Below are 16,388 nucleotides of genomic sequence, written 5' to 3' on the forward strand. Positions count from 1 at the left end.
GTCGGTCGATATCAGAATCGGTAATTAAGAATTGGACAATATCGGATATCGGCAAAAAAGCCATTATAGGACATCTCTAGTCCATAACAATGTATAAAGGGGCAATCAGCATTAGAAGACCCCTTCAAAGGTGAACTGCACATTTTTTTTTTTTTAAATGTTGCCTATCGCTTATAATCTTTGAGAAATGATCGATGCATTTTTTTTTTTTATGTATTCCAACTTGTAAATAAAATTCTGCTTGCAGCGGAGCCAATGGGAGGTTTTCTATTCCGCACAGAAAAATCCAATAAACAACCATTCAAAAATGGCCAACAACAATCCATTTACATTTCGTGACTTGAATATTATATAAGTATAAGAGATATTGTTATTATAAGCGCTAACGCAGACAAACTATTTATAGCGGCGCCGTGATACCTAGCGTGTATGCAATTTCCACATTATCGGCTGGTGAGGTGTTTCCTTGCTTCCTTGCTCACTGGATGTTTATTGCAGATCATAAATCATGCCTCTCATCTGGATAGAAGAAGGCTGAGGACGTATTCCGGCAAGTTGGTACACTTTGACAGCCGATTTAGACCCAGGAATGATGAAAATTACACAAAAAGACGCAACATTTTTGTTTCATCTGACACCACATGGACAAAGACAGTGTTTCCCACAGGTCAGGCATCTATTTGTGGTGATGTGGTCGGGCGGCGGCGGGGGGGGGTCCGGGGAGTGGTTAGACGGCAGTGGCGGCGGCGATGACCAAGAAGAACGCGGAGTTGGAATATGATTACAACACTTTATGTACATATTTTTATACATATTTATATAATATTTATATATTTATATAATATGTAACTACAAGCTCCATTCACAGACAGAGTCCCATTGCTTTTATGAGCAGGCGAGCGAGTGAAAAGCACCCCCCCGAAAATATATATATATATATATATATATATATATATATATATATATACAGTATATATATATTTATTTTTATTTTTTTTATTTGTGGCGGCCGTAATTCTTTCGTGGCGGGCCGCCACAAATAAATGAATGTGTGGGAAACCCTGAAAGATAATACCTTCTGGAGGAAAGTTCCGAGGTCAGATTCAACCAGAGGTCATGATCCATGGTCGGATCATGTTTTGTTTAGTTATGTTGGAGGACAGAGTAAAACAACTTGCACTGAGCCTAGTCTATAAAATCCGCTACACCTCCCTGAAACCGAAGTACATGTCAAACTACTTCCTTAACGTAAATGACCGCCATAACCACAACACCAGGGGGAGCTCCACAAACCACGTTAAACCCAGATTTCGATCTAACAAAGGTTTTAACTCATTATCTTTCTATGCCACATCAATGTGGAATGCACTCCCAACAGGTATAAAAGTAAGTGCATCTCTATATTCCTTCAAAACCGCTCTAAAACAACACCTCCAGGCAACTTCAACACTTTACTAATACCCTCCTCCATTCACATCCCATCTCCCCGGATTATAAACAACTCAAATGTACTTCTAATGTATGTACTTGTTCTTATGCTATCTGAACTCACTATGTTCTCTGCTGGCTGTACATATCCTACTAAATAAGACCTACACTGTTTCAATGTCCATTTCTCTGTTGATGACTGAAGTTCTGATATCAACCAAAGCTCCTCATCCCACCCCCCGGATTGTAAATAATGTAAATAATTCAATGTATATACTATGATGATTAACTTGTGTGATGACTGTATTATGCTGATAGTATATATTTGTACCATGAATTGATTAACGTGGACCCCGACTTAAACAAGTTGAAAAACTTATTCGGGTGTTACCATTTAGTGGTCAATTGTACGGAATATGTACTGTACTGTGCAAACTACTAATAAAAGTATCAATCAATCAATCAATCAATGTTCTGTTAGTTTTGGACTCCCTTAGTTCCTGTTTTGTGCACTTTGGGGGTTTGTTTTGGTTACCATGGGTGCTAATTGGTTTCACCTGCCTCTGATTAGTGTTCGGCACGTTCACCTGCTGTTGAGCACTAATTAAAGACCGATTTATTCACGTTGCTCGCCACACTCGGTCTGGCTACATAGTTTGCGGTATGCAACTGTCAAGTTGGTGTATTCCTGTTCTAGATTCCTGTGCTAAGTTGTTGCCTTAGCTTCCCCTGCGATCAGCACGCTTTTCTTATGTTTGTATCCGTCTTTTTGGTACGGTGTATGATTTATGATTAATAAATCGTCTCCTACCTTCACGTTTTCGTCCGGAGTGTCCGTTTTGCATCTGGAGAAACGACCCCGCATAAAGATGCGACCACGCCGTGACACAAAAGCTAACCTGACTCTTGCCAGATCCTTGTAGTTTGCTGAGCTCCACACAAGGATCTGGGATCGAGGGCAATGCAAACTCCTTTAAGATAGCGAAAACTAATGAACCAATCAGGATAGTCGGGCGAGATTTTATAGATGTGACGTAGCGCCTGTTTGATGGCGGCACGCAGCGAGGAGTCGTGCGCTGACATTGATTCTGCTATTGCAACTGTTTTGTCGAATCTATCAAATAATAATTATTTTCGCTCTGTCGTTATCCAATATGTCGGCTGTTCTGTTTTTGGATTTCCCAGCGTCGCTCTCATCAGCGTCACGGGTTGATTTCGATGCGAGTGGTTGAAAAAGCACGTCATTAAAGATGACGGACAAGTGGTTTATCCAATCCATCTATCCATTTTCTACCGCTTATTCCCTTTTGGGGTCGCGGGGGGCGCTGGCGCCTAGCTCAGCTACAATCGGGCAGAAGGCGGGGTACACCCTGGACAAGTCGCCACCTCATCGCAGGGCCAACACAGATAGACAGACAACATTCACACTCACATTCACACACTAGGGCCAATTTAGTGTTGCCAATCAACCTATCCCCAGGTGCATGTCTTTGGAAGTGGGAGAAAGCCGGAGTACCCGGAGGGAACCCACGCATTCACGGGGAGAACATGCAAACTCCACACAGAAAGATCCCGAGCCTGGGATTGAACCCAGGACTGCAGAAACTTCGTATTGTGAGGCAGACGCACTAACCCCTCTTCCACCGTGAAGCCCGTTTATCCAATCACATACAAATATTTTGCCTTCTGAAATACATCTCCTATTGAGAAGTCCCAGATCCTTGTGTGGAGCTCAGCGAATTGCAAGGATCTGGCGAGAGTCAGGTTAACCAAAAGTGCCTAACATTGCTGTATGTATACTTTTGACCCAGCAGATTTGCTCACATTTTCAGTAGACCCATAATAAATTCATAAAAGAACCAAACTTCATGAATGTTTTTTGTGACCAACAAGTATGTGCTCCAATCACTCTATCACAAAAAAATACGAGTTGCAGAAATGATTGGAAACTCAAGACAGCCATGACATTATGTTCTTTACAAGTGTATGTAAACTTTTGAGCACGACTGTGTGTGTGTTCTTGTATTAGATGGGGATTGTGAAAGACAGGCAAAATTCCCCAAACAAGTGCAGTTCCGCTTTATGTTTGCTTGCAGTGAAACCATACTTGCCAACCTTGAGACCTCCGAATTCGGGAGATATGAATATATATATATATATATATATATATATATATATATATATATATATATATATATATATATATATATATATATATATATATATATATATATATATATATACATATATATATAAACACCGTATTTTTCGGACAATTTTTTTCATAGTTTGGCCGGGGGTGCTACTTATCCTCAGGAGCGACTTATGTGTGAAATTCTTAAAAAATTTGCGTAAAATATCAAATAATATTATTTAGCTCATTCATGTTAGAGACTAGACGTATAAGAATTCATGGGATTTAGCGATTAGGAGTGACAGATTATTTGGTAAACATATAGCATGTTCTATATGTTATAGTTATTTGAATGACTCTTACCATAATATGTTAGGTTAACATACCAGGCACCTTCTCAGTTAGTTATTTATGCCTCATATAACGTACACTTATTCAGCCTGTTGTTCACTATTCTTTCCATCCATCCATCCATTTTCTACCGCTTATTCCCTTTTGGGGTCGCGGGGGGCGCTGGCGCCTATCTCAGCTACAATCGGGCGGAAGGCGGGGTACACCCTGGACAAGTCGCCACCTCATCGCAGGGCCAACACAGATAGACAGACAACTTTCACACTCGAATTCATATGTATAAATCATGGGTGTGCAAAGTTTTGCCTCTCAGGGTTGCACATTGAAAATTCAAAGCATGCAGGGGCCATTTAGAAATGTTTAATATTCAAAACCAATATATAGAGGGGTTTTTTTTTGTTATTTTTTACTTTTAGGCCTCCCCTCAAGTTCGGTCCCAGGGACCCAGAAGGGTCTCAGTCATAAAAATGCTAAATATAAGTAATACATTTTGTATTCAATGCTTAAATATCAATATCAACCTCAGGTATATGTGTCCAAGTAAAGTCCTTTTTTTTCTTAATGTTTTATGCCCTTTTTTGTCAAAAGCCTGTTTATTACTGCTAGGGGATCCAAAAGGCCGCGGCTCAAAATTATTTAAATTGCCCTTCAAATGTCTATTCTTGTTGTTGGGTTTTATCAAATAAATTTCACCCAAAAAATGTGACTTATACTCCAGTGCGACTTATATATGTTGTTTTCCTTCTTTATTATGCATTTTTGGCAGGTGCGACCTATACTCGGAAAAATATGGTGTGTATATATATATATATATACATATATACATATAAATAATCCGTTCATGAATGAGTAAATCAGTTCGGCCACCGTGTTCAATGGGGAAGTCTGATCTACAAAATTTGCAGGCAAAATTTGCACCCCTTCCCCTTTGAGCTGTCCTGGATGAACTGAAATTATTTTTCCCAATCATTTTGGAACTTGCAAGCATACTTCTCTCCTTTGTTCTTCTGCTTCGTCTCTGTTATGTTTTTGGACATTACTACTTGCCGTAGTTTTGAAGCAATGCATGATGGGAATCCGGATGTTGTGTGTCAGTGTATTAACGTGCCGGCTGGAATAAACACACGCTGCAAAATAGCTCAGTGCCTGCCTACTTTATGGGTTATAGCTAAACCTATGGATAACGGAGACATATATAATAGTCTCCTTTTTAGGTGAGAGTGGACGCTGAAGGCAGTGCCTTTAAGGCACGCCCCCAATATTGTTGTCCGGGTGGAAATCGGGAGATTTCTGGGAGGGGCACTGAAATTCGGCAGGTTTGGCAAGTATGAGTAAAACTGGAGGACCATATGTGATCCAAAAGCTCAGCATCTTAACTGGAGAAAACACAAGCACAATCAGATCTGTGTTTCTATCAGAACGAGAAAGCATGCATCGAGATTGATTTTCGGGAATCATTTTGAATTGAATTGAATCATATTTATATAGCGCTTTTTCTCTAGTGACTCAAAGCGCTTTACATAGTGAAACCCAATATTTAAGTTACATTCAAACCAGTGTGGGTGGCACTGGGAGCAGGTGGGTAAAGTGTCTTGCCCAAGGGCACAACGGCTGTGACTAGGTTGGCAGAAGCGGGAATCGAACCTGCAACCCTCAAGTTGCTGGCAAGGCCACTCTCTCAACCGAGCTAAAACGCCCCTTGTTTATGTTTGCTAAAAAAAACAATGCCGAAGTTCTGCAGTGACCCTGCACCTTACATAAAGACTCCCACACGAGATAAGTGATAATCTGTTCTGGCGCTCAGACTCACTTCACAGTTATCTCCATGTGAGTTTATCGTGCAGCAGCAGCTTGCAACCCCCCCCACCCGAAATTGCCAATCAGTCACAAGGATGGAATGAGTGGGATGCCTGCACGATAACGCGACACACACGCCAGAGGTTCATTCATGTGGCAAGGCACCATAACACAGCTGGTCGTCGGAAACAAACTGCAGACCGGATTTAGCGCGGCGTAATCCAAAAAGCCAAAGCAGTTGTAAAAATATATTTAAATATACGGCACAACCAACCTTGTACTTCCTCCTCGGTCAGTGAAGGGCAGAGACCTGGCAGGGGTAGCGGGTGGCAAAGCAGAAAGAAAAGTGCATGTTTTTTTTTCCTCCTCTAGCTTGCTGTCAGAAAAAAAAAAAAAGTCCCTTAAATTCCCAGAGCGAACCAGGAGAGATGATTGTGATATGAAGCGAAGCGATTCGACGAAGAGAAATCAGCGTTGATGCCTTTAAAGACCCTCCATTTAAACGGATCGCTCAGATTCCCGTGTGCTCCTCCTTGCCGTTCATTGGAGAAACAGCTGTGAGTGTGTTGGTAAGAGGATCACTCTGTGTGTGTGTGTGTGTCCTCTGAGAATGAGGGTGTGTGTTTGTGTGCAAAAGAAGCTAAAGGGACCACGTGATGCAGCCTTAATCCCCCGCCCAGTGGCTCTCACACACACACACACACACACACACACACACACACACACACACACACACACACACACACACGGGTCCACACACATTAACCAATCAGAAGCTGACTCATACAATATCCCACCCTCCTCCTGCTCTTCGCCTCCCCTCTCTCGCTGCTCTTTTTCATCTCTCATTTTTTCTATGGTCCATTCAACAATCTAGTCCCACATCCACATTCCACAGCTCTCACTTTCGTCCCTCGTTCCCACCCTGCCGACCGTCTGAAGCAGGGGTGTCAAACTCATTTTAGCCCTGAAGGAAAATCTATTCCCAAGTGGGCCGTAATGGTAAAATCATGGCATGATAACTTAAAAATAAAGACAACTACGGTGTTACGTTAGAGGGCGCATGGTTGTGTTCCCTCCATCCATCCATTCACAACATTCACACTCACATTCACACACTAGGACCAATTTAGTGTTGCCAATCAACCTATCCCCAGGTGCATGTCTTTGGAAGTGGGAGGAAGCCGGAGTACCCGGAGGGAACCCACGCATTCACGGGGAGAACATGCAAACTCCACACAGAAAGATCCCGAGCCCGGATTTGAACCCAGGACTGCAGGACCTTCGTATTGTGAGGCAGACGCACTAACCCCTCTGCCACCGTGAAGCCCTGGTTGTGTTCCCTCCCAAGCAAAAAGAAAAGCAGGAGCGGCGAGCAGATAGGATGTAAGTTTAAATATTTAAAGCAGGACAAAATAACAAAACGGACAAACGCTAAACAAGTGTGGAGCGACAAATCAAATAGTCACCAAGGGTGTGAATGTTGTCTGTCTATCTGTGTTGGCCCTGCGATGAGATGGCGACTTGTCCAGGATGTACCCCGCCTTCTGCCCGAATGCAGCTTAGATAGGCTTTAGCACCCCCCACGACCCCGAAAAAGACAAGTGGTAAAAAATGGATGGATGGATGGGGTGAACAGTGAGGAATAGTGGAGTGCGCATTCTTCCGTGCCAGGCACGCGCCACATTCAATCGTCAGCAATCAATGCACCTGTCGCTGATGAGAAGACTTTCTCGTGTTCAACCTACTTATTGGCCTAGTGGTTAGTGTCTGGCCTGAGATCGGTAGGTTGGGAGTTCAAACCCCGGCCGAGTCATACCAACGAATATAAAAATGGGACCCATTACCTCTCCGCTTGGCACTCAGCATCAAGGGTTGGAATTGGGGGTTAAATCACCAAAAATAATTCACAGTGCTGCCCACTGCTCCCCTCACCTCCCAGGAGGTGAACAAGGGGATGGGTCAAATGCAGAAGACCAATTTCACCACACCTAGTGAGTGTGTGACTATCATTGGTACTTTCTAAAGCCAGCACAACCTGCTATACTGTGCCAGAACATAGCGATCTGTTTACGTTTACGATGTACGTTTAATATTTAAAACAGGACAAAAATACAAAACAAACTCAGAGGCTAAACTAGCGTGGAGCGACAAATCATATAGTCACCAAGGGTTAACAGCGAGGAATAGTGGAGTGCGGAAAAATACTAGGGCTAGTGTCACAGCCCGGGCGTACCACGGTGCGCATTCATCTGTGCCAGGCGCGCGCCACTCCGGCTGCAGCCAATCGTCAGCAATCAAGGCGCCTATCGCTGCTGAGAAGACCTTCTTAAGCCAGCTCAACCTGCTATTCTGTGCCAGAACGTAGCAGTCTGTTCACGTACAGAAAGGCGCCATTCAAGCTCTTTCTTTGTGATCCTTTCCCGTCGTGTTCATTTGTATCGTCTTTCCTTGTCGACCCAGCAGCGGCGAGCAGGTAGGATGTAGGTTTAATATTTGAAGCAGGACAAAAATACGAAACAAACACAGACACTAAACAAATCTCATAGTCACCAGGGGTGAACAGCGAGGAATAGTGGAGTGCGGAAAAAATACTAGCGCAAGTGTCACGGCCTGGGCGCACCATTTGTGCCAGGCGCGCGCCACTCCGGCTGCAGCAAGCGGCTGCATTCAATCGTCAGCAATCAAGGCACCTATCGCTGATGAGAAGACCTTCTTAAGCCAGCTCAACCTGCTATTCTGTGCCAGAACGTAGCGGTCTGTTCACGTACAGAAAGGCGCCATTCAAGCTCTTTCTTTGTGATCCTTTCCCGTCGTGTTCATTTGTATCGTCTTTCCTTGTCGACCCAGCAGCGGCGAGCAGGTAGGATGTAGGTTTAATATTTGAAGCAGGACAAAAATACGAAACAAACACAGACACTAAACAAATCACATAGTCACCAGGGGTGAACAGCGAGGAATAGTGGAGTGCGGAAAAAATACTAGCGCAAGTGGGCGCGCCATCTGTGCCAGGTGCACGCCACTCCGGCTGTAGCAAACGGCTGCATTCAATCGTCAGCAATCAATGCACCTGTCGCTGATGAGAAGACCTGCCTTCTTAAGCCAGCGCAACATGCTATCCTGTGCCAGAACAAGGTAAGTTGTTGAGAATGAGTGCCCATGGAAACCAACATTTAATAGGGTGTACACAGGAAACAGACAAAAACATAGAAAACTACTAAACATACTACTAAACATACACTATATTGCCAAAAGTATTTGGCCACCTGCCTTGACTCACATATGAACTTGAAGTGCCATCCCATTCCTAACACATAGGGTTCAATATTATGCCGGTCTCCCTTTTGCAGTTATTACAGCTTCAACTTTTCTGGGTATGCTGTCCACAATTTTCGACCATTTATCCAAAAGCGCATTGGTAAGGTCACACGCTGATTTTTGTCGAGAAGGTCTGGCTCTTAGTCTCCCAAAGGTGTTCTATCCGATTCAGGTCAGGACTCTGTTTAGGCCAGTCAAGTTCATCCACACCATACTCTGTCATCCATGTCTTTATGGACCTTGCTTTGTGCACTGGTGCACAGTCATGTTGGAAGGGGAAGGGGCCCGCTCCAAACTGTTCCCACAAGGTTGGGAGCATGGAATCGTCCAAAATGTTTTGGTATCCTGGAGCATTCAAGGTTCCTTTCACTGGAATTAAGGTGTCAAGCCCATGTCCTGAAAAACAATCCTACACCATAATTCCTCCTCCACCAAATTTCACACTTGGTACAATGCAGTCCAAAATGTACCGTTCTCCTGGCAACCTCCGAACCCAGACTCATCCTTCAGATTGCCAGATGGAAAAGTGTGATTCATCACTCCAAAAACGCTTCTCCAATGCTCTAGATTCAAGTGGTGACGTGCTGATTATCGGTCCTGCTAGACACCGAACTCTATTTAATAATACAACTCTAACATTTGACAACCAAACAATTAAACAAGGCGACACGGTAAAGAATCTGAGTATTATCTTCGACCCAACTCTCTCCTTTGAGGCACACATTAAGAGCGTTACTAAAACGGCCTTCTTTCATCTCCGTAATATCGCTAAAATTCGCTCCATTTTGTCCACTAAAGACGCTGAGATCATTATCCATGCGTTTGTTACGTCTCGTCTCGATTACTGTAATATATTATTTTCGGGTCTCCCCATGTCTAGCATTAAAAGATTACAGTTGGTACAAAATGCGGCTGCTAGACTTTTGACAAGAACAAGAAAGTTTGATCACATTACGCCTGTACTGGCTCACCTGCACTGGCTTCCTGTGCACTTAAGATGTGACTTTAAGGTTTTACTACTTACGTATAAAATACTTCACGGTCTAGCGCCATCCTATCTTGCCGATTGTATTGTACCATATGTCCCGGCAAGAAATCTGCGTTCAAAGGACTCCGGCTTATTAGTGATTCCCAAAGCCCAAAAAAAGTCTGCGGGCTATAGAGCGTTTTCCGTTCGGGCTCCAGTACTCTGGAATGCCCTCCCGGTAACAGTTCGAGATGCCACCTCAGTAGAAGCATTTAAGTCTCACCTTAAAACTCATTTGTATACTCTAGCCTTTAAATAGACTCCCTTTTTAGACCAGTTGATCTGCCGTTTCTTTTCTTTTTCTTCTATGTCCCACTCTCCCTTGTGGAGGGGGTCCGGTCCGATCCGGTGGCCATGTACTGCTCGACTGTGTATCGGCTGGGGACATCTCTGCGCTGCTGATCCGCCTCCGCTTGGGATGGTTTCCTGCTGGCTCCGCTGTGAACGGGACTCTCGCTGCTGTGTTGGATCCGCTTTGGACTGGACTGTCGCGACTGTGTTGGATCCATTATGGATTGAACTTTCACAGTATCATGTTGAACTTTCATAGTATCATGTTAGACCCGCTCGACATCCATTGCTTTCCTCCTCTCCAAGGTTCTCATAGTCATTATTGTCACCGATGTCCCACTGGGTGTGAGTTTTCCTTTGGATGGGTGGCCAAATATTTTTGGCATTATAGTGTAAATCATGCCAAAACCCGGGTAACTGATAATTTCTTTGTTTTACTTTGACAAAAATTTAATCCGTCCCTGATACAGCTCGGTTGGTAGAGTGGCCGTGCCAGCAACTTGAGGGTTGCAGGTTCGATCCCCACTTCCGCCATCCTAGTCAATGCCGTTGTGCCCTTGGGCAAGACACTTTACCCGCCCGCTCCCAGTGCCACCCACACTGGTTTAATTGTAACTTAGATATTGGGTTTCACTATGTAAAGCGCTTTGAGTCACTTGAGGAAAAAGCGCTATATAAATATAATTCACTTCACTTCAACAAGAAGAACATTCTAAAAATGTACAAATACTCCTCTGGACAAAACACTTCAAGTTTGTTGAAAATTCTGAGGAAATTGGTGCAGCTTCAAAAACACAATGAGCCAGGACTTGGTCTAAGTGTATCTACAAAGCCAGGATTAAACTCTGAGTCCCAGTCTTTCTGGGATTGAACAAAAACACATGTAAACTCTTCGAGGTATCAAGTACCTCCTTTGTCATGTCCACCTGTCAATCCAGTGCTAACGCAACAAAACCGTAAGAAACGGAGGTAAAAATTATTCAAAAGGGTTAATTTCACATTTCTCGTGTTTGACAGAGACATTTTGGGGGAGTTAGGGTGCCAGAAGCAGAAGACATAAACCGGCAGGTTTTAAGTTTGGTGTGGGTCGAGGAGGAGGAGCCACAGTCTTCCTTTACCATGTAAATAAATAAATAAATAAATGGGTTGTATTTGTATAACGCTTTTCTACCTTCAAGGTACTCAAAGCGCTTTGACACTACTTCCACATTTACCCATTCACACACACATTCACACACTGATGGAGGGAGCTGCCATGCAAGGCGCTAACCAGCACCCATCAGGAGCAAGGGTGAAGTGTCTTGCTCAGGACACAACGGACGTGACGAGGTTGGTACCTCCTGTTTGGCCTCAATATGAACCGTTTACTTGCCTAACAGAATTGCTCTTGCGACATCTAGTGGACACATTTAGAACAGTTACTTCGTTGAATTTTTACAATTGGGAAACTCATCACGCCGGCCGGATGAAACCTGTTCCGGATCAGACCTGTGGGTCGTACGTTTTTCACCCCTGGTCTGAAGGTAACTGTACTTAAAGGTCTCACAGACTCATTTGCCGAATGATTCATAAAGTTGGCCGTTTAAAAAAGGCATGCATGTGAGAGGCCCAAATTACCCCCAGGCGACTTGTAAACAATTGGGCTTTTTATTTCTCAAAAACAGAAACGTCGTAGAGTAATAATCTGCGGTTACATCCCAGGTCAGCAACAGGGTCAGTCACACAGCAGCCGCTTGTGATTGGGGTTGTTGCCTCAAGTCAACCTCTGATTGGGAATTCCTGACTTGTACTTATGCTTTTGATGGGAATTGTAAGCAGGATTCCTTTGTTATTCTTTTTTACTTTCTTTCTGAAAAACAACTTGTTGTGCACGACGACCTCATCCATCGGAATTCTATATTTAACCTTCACTTATTCCACATTTTGTTACAGCCTTATTACGAAATGGAATAAATACATTCTACAGAGAATACTCTATAATGACAACGTCATTTTATTTTTTTTTAATTGCAAATTTATTAAAGTAAGAGTTATTTGCTCAAAACTTTGTAATGCACCTTAGGCAGGAAATTTAACCTCAAGTATTTTTGAATAGGATGCCACAACATTGGCACACCTATCTTTGGACAGTTTCGCCCATTCCTTTTTGCAGCACCTCCCAAGCTCCATCAGTTTGGATGGAAGGCATTGGTTTCCATCCAGGATGTCTCTGTACATTGCTGCATTCATTTTTCCCTCTATTATGAATAGTCTCCTAGTTCTTACCAATGGAAAAGAACCCCACAGCATGATGCTGCCGCCCCCATGCTTCACTGTAGGGATTCTACTGGCCTGGTGAAGAGTGGTGGCCTGGTTTCTTCCATACATGCGGCCTGGAATTCACGCCAAAGAGTTCAATCTGTGTCTCATTAGACCAGAGAATTTTGTTTCTCATGGTCTGAGAGACTTTTAGGTGCATTTTGGAAAACTTTTACAAACCATACAGGCCTGCAGCATCGCGTGGACATCGGGGGCGGTACCTCTGGATTGGCAGACCGGGGTGGTGGTTCCTCTCTTTAAGAAGGGGGACCGGAGGGTGTGTTCCAACTATCGTGGGATCACACTCCTCAGCCTTCCCGGTAAGGTTTATTCAGGTGTACTGGAGAGGAGGCTTCGCCGGATAGTCGAACCTCGGATTCAGGAGGAACAGTGTGGTTTTCGTCCTGGTCGTGGAACTGTGGACCAGCTCTATACTCTCGGCAGGGTTTTTGAGGGTGCATGGGAGTTTGCCCAACCAGTCTACATGTGCTTTGTGGACTTAGAGAAGGCATTCGACCGTGTCCCTCGGGAAGTCCCGTGGGGAGTGCTCAGAGAGTATGGGGTACCAGGCTGTCTTATTGTGGCGGTCCGCTCCCTGTATGATCAGTGTCAGAGCTTGGTCCGCATTGCTGGCAGTAAGTCGAACACATTTCCAGTGAGGGTTGGACTCCGCCAAGGCTGTCCTTTGTCACCGATTCTGTTCATAACTTTTATGGACAGAATTTCTAGGCGCAGCCAAGGCGTTGAGGGGTTCCGGTTTGGTGACCGCAGGATTAGGTCTCTGCTTTTTGCAGATGATGTGGTCCTGATGGCTTCATCTGGCCGGGATCTTCAGCTCTCACTGGATCGTTTCGCAGCCGAGTGTGAAGACAGAGTCTCGGAAAACTGGCGTGCACAAGCGATCCCTCAGAAAGCTGGCGTGCACATCACTTGTGCACGCCAGCTTTCCGAGACTCTTATTTTGTTAGCGCAGGCAGCATGAAGCAGGGCTTTTATTGTGAAGATAGGAAATGTGCAGTCGGCCTTTAGAGTTTTGACGGAAGGGACAGCGCGAAAGTCTGTTGAAATAAAAAGTGTTTCTCGCCTTCCTCTCAGTCATTTTTTCATAATAATGAACTGGCAGCAGCCAGCGTCATCTCACAAGACCCTCGGGTGCCGTGAATGTCAATCAAGCAAGCTACGGAATTTGCCGCCAATGTTTTTCTTGTAAAGTGTATGGAAGCTGGATGAATTAGATGCCAAAAACCAACCACTTTCATGTGGTATTGTACAGAAAGGACAACTTTTTTTCCCCTCCATTTGAAAATGTGGGCGTTATCATCATTACTGTCTGATTCCAATCAATGCAAGTCATCAGAATCAGGTAATACACCAACTTATATTCTTGTCTTTGTGAAAGAAAGACATCTATATGTGTTACACATGCTTGTATTATCATTAAACACATTTAACTTGTTTACAAAAATGTCTCTTTCATAAATAAATAAATATAAATGATATATATAAATGAGGTAGATCCCCTCGAGTTGGTCAATTGAAAAGTAGCTCGCCTGCAGAAAAAGTGTGGGCACCTCTGCTCCACATCATCTGTCCACCTGCTTTTATGCCATAAACCTGCCAGGATGATAATCCACCTCTGTCTATCTAAATTTGTTTTGTGTAAAATATGTTACTCCTCCTCATAACAATCTATAAAATCTGCTGGTCTACGATGTAAATCAAGACTTGTATTATCATTACTAAATATGTATGAATGTTATAGAGGTGGGAGGTGAAGGGAGTGATAGATTTATTACCACTGTTGGAGTATTGCAGTGGTTCACAACCTTTTTTTCACCAAGTACCACCTCAGAAAACCATGGGCTCCTCAAGTACCACCATAAAGACCAGCGTTAAAATACAGTAGCGTAGTAGGCCTAAGTATTCATTAAAAACAAAGCAGAGGTTTAATTTAACGAGTATATTCAATACTTTTGGCCACTGTATTATTACACACCATTTGAACAGTAACACTGTGTTTGAATTAGTAAAGGACTGTGGTACTAGTAAATTTAAAATGGCACTATTCTGCCTCTGAAAAATACTGTTTCCTTTTTTTTTTTTTTCATGATGACACGCCGTGAGATGGTTTTATTAGCAGAGGAGCATGTTTGGCGACACACGCACAAAGTACTTACAAGCAGACACAGTGTGTACGCACGGAAGGGAGAATGGAACCGTTTTGGCTTAAAAACTCACAATAAAGGTGAAACGATAACACTGAAATGCCGCTTAGCAAGAGGTGCTTTAAAACATGGCTAGCTGGCTAGCGGCTAACGTCTATACTCAGTCGGAGGTGTTTTAGCTACTTCTAAATCACTAATCCATGGCGACAAAGTAAGTTTCCTATAAGTATCATCCCTGCAGGATGAGGAATAGCTAAACATGCTTCACTACACAGCAAAGGAGGATACAATAGCTAACCGCTAACAGGCTCACACTCCTCAATGTAAAGAAATGACATGGGTGGATCTACACCTGGCATCCACTGTAATGATACCGAGTATAAGAGCGTATCTTGTTGATAATACAAGGATTACATTGATATTTTTTATCGTCACAAAATATGTTTTTCCTTTTTTTAAAATGTACATTAGTCAGGACTATGACTTGGATTTGTTTTTGCTTCTTCGATGCAGAGGGAATTTGGAACGAGCCAGGTGAGAATGTGAGTACATGATTAATTTATTAACACACTAAATACAAAAAAAGGGAAAACAAAGGGCGCGCTCAGTGGCGGATAATAACCTATACTAAACTCCAAACAAAACTGCACAATGGCGTGACTATTTACAAATAAACAAAAGATACTATCAAAGGTACAAAACAAACCAAAAACTTGCACAGAGGCATAAATACAAACAAGATCTTACGTGGCGTGGTCAAAACAATCATCAGCGTGGCAAGGCAAGGTAGGTACGTGGTCATACTAAGTAGCATGTAGCACAAGCTTGTAGCAAGTAGTACAGCATAAGCAGTAAGCAAAGTTCCCAGGCCGAGGACAGAAACAGAATGGTATAAATAATGACTGTGATGATGATTAATAACGGGTTTGAGGCTGAGGACAGGGGCGTTACATCGAGACCAGGTGGAAACTAATGAGTAACTATGGAAACAAACAAAACCAGGAAGTGCACAAACGGGAAACAAGAGTCCCAAAACAAAACATAACATGATCAAACATAAACCCATATTAACATACCTGTATGTTTATAAATACACAAAATACGTCCATGGACACATGAGGACTTTAAATATGACCAATGTAACTACCTGGTATCGGATTGATACCCACAATTGTGGTATCATCCAAAACTCATGTTTAAATACCCAAACAGAAGAATACGAGTTTATTACATTTTAACAGGAGTTTAGATAGAACATGTTAAAACAGAAAATAATCATATATTAACAGTAAATAAACAAGTAAATTGATGATTCCTTTTCTACTGCTTGTCCTTCATAATGTTCACTAAAATATCAGAACGATAAATGACACAATATGTTACTGCATACGTCAACAGCCAAATTAGGAGCTTTTGTTTGCTTACTTATACTAATAAAAAATAATTTGTTTAGTATGTTCACTATTTATTCTAACGCCAAAATTGTTCTTTGACTGCGATAAGAAATGTATGTTTAATATACCTTATGATTTTTTTTTGTTAAAATAAAGCCAATAATCCCATTTTTATGTTGATTTGG

General features: G+C 42.9%; 1 protein-coding gene across 7 annotated transcripts in view; it reads right to left on the reverse strand.

The window, feature by feature from the left end:
- add3a (adducin 3 (gamma) a) overlaps positions 1-16,388 on the reverse strand; it is a 328,092-nt gene that overhangs the window by 188,971 nt on the left and 122,733 nt on the right. For 2 of the 7 annotated variants that reach the window (XM_061880497.1, XM_061880491.1), the window contains exon 1: positions 5,985-6,338. The exons of 3 other annotated variants lie outside the window; for them this stretch is intronic. The gene's annotated coding sequence lies outside the window, so the exon portion shown is untranslated. Of the gene's footprint in view, positions 1-5,984; positions 6,339-16,388 lie in introns of those variants that run through there. 2 more of the 7 variants (XM_061880498.1, XM_061880496.1) reach the window with 1 other exon arrangement.

This window comes from Nerophis ophidion, linkage group LG20 (genome assembly GCF_033978795.1).
Source record: "Nerophis ophidion isolate RoL-2023_Sa linkage group LG20, RoL_Noph_v1.0, whole genome shotgun sequence".
Taxonomy (NCBI): domain Eukaryota; kingdom Metazoa; phylum Chordata; class Actinopteri; order Syngnathiformes; family Syngnathidae; genus Nerophis; species Nerophis ophidion.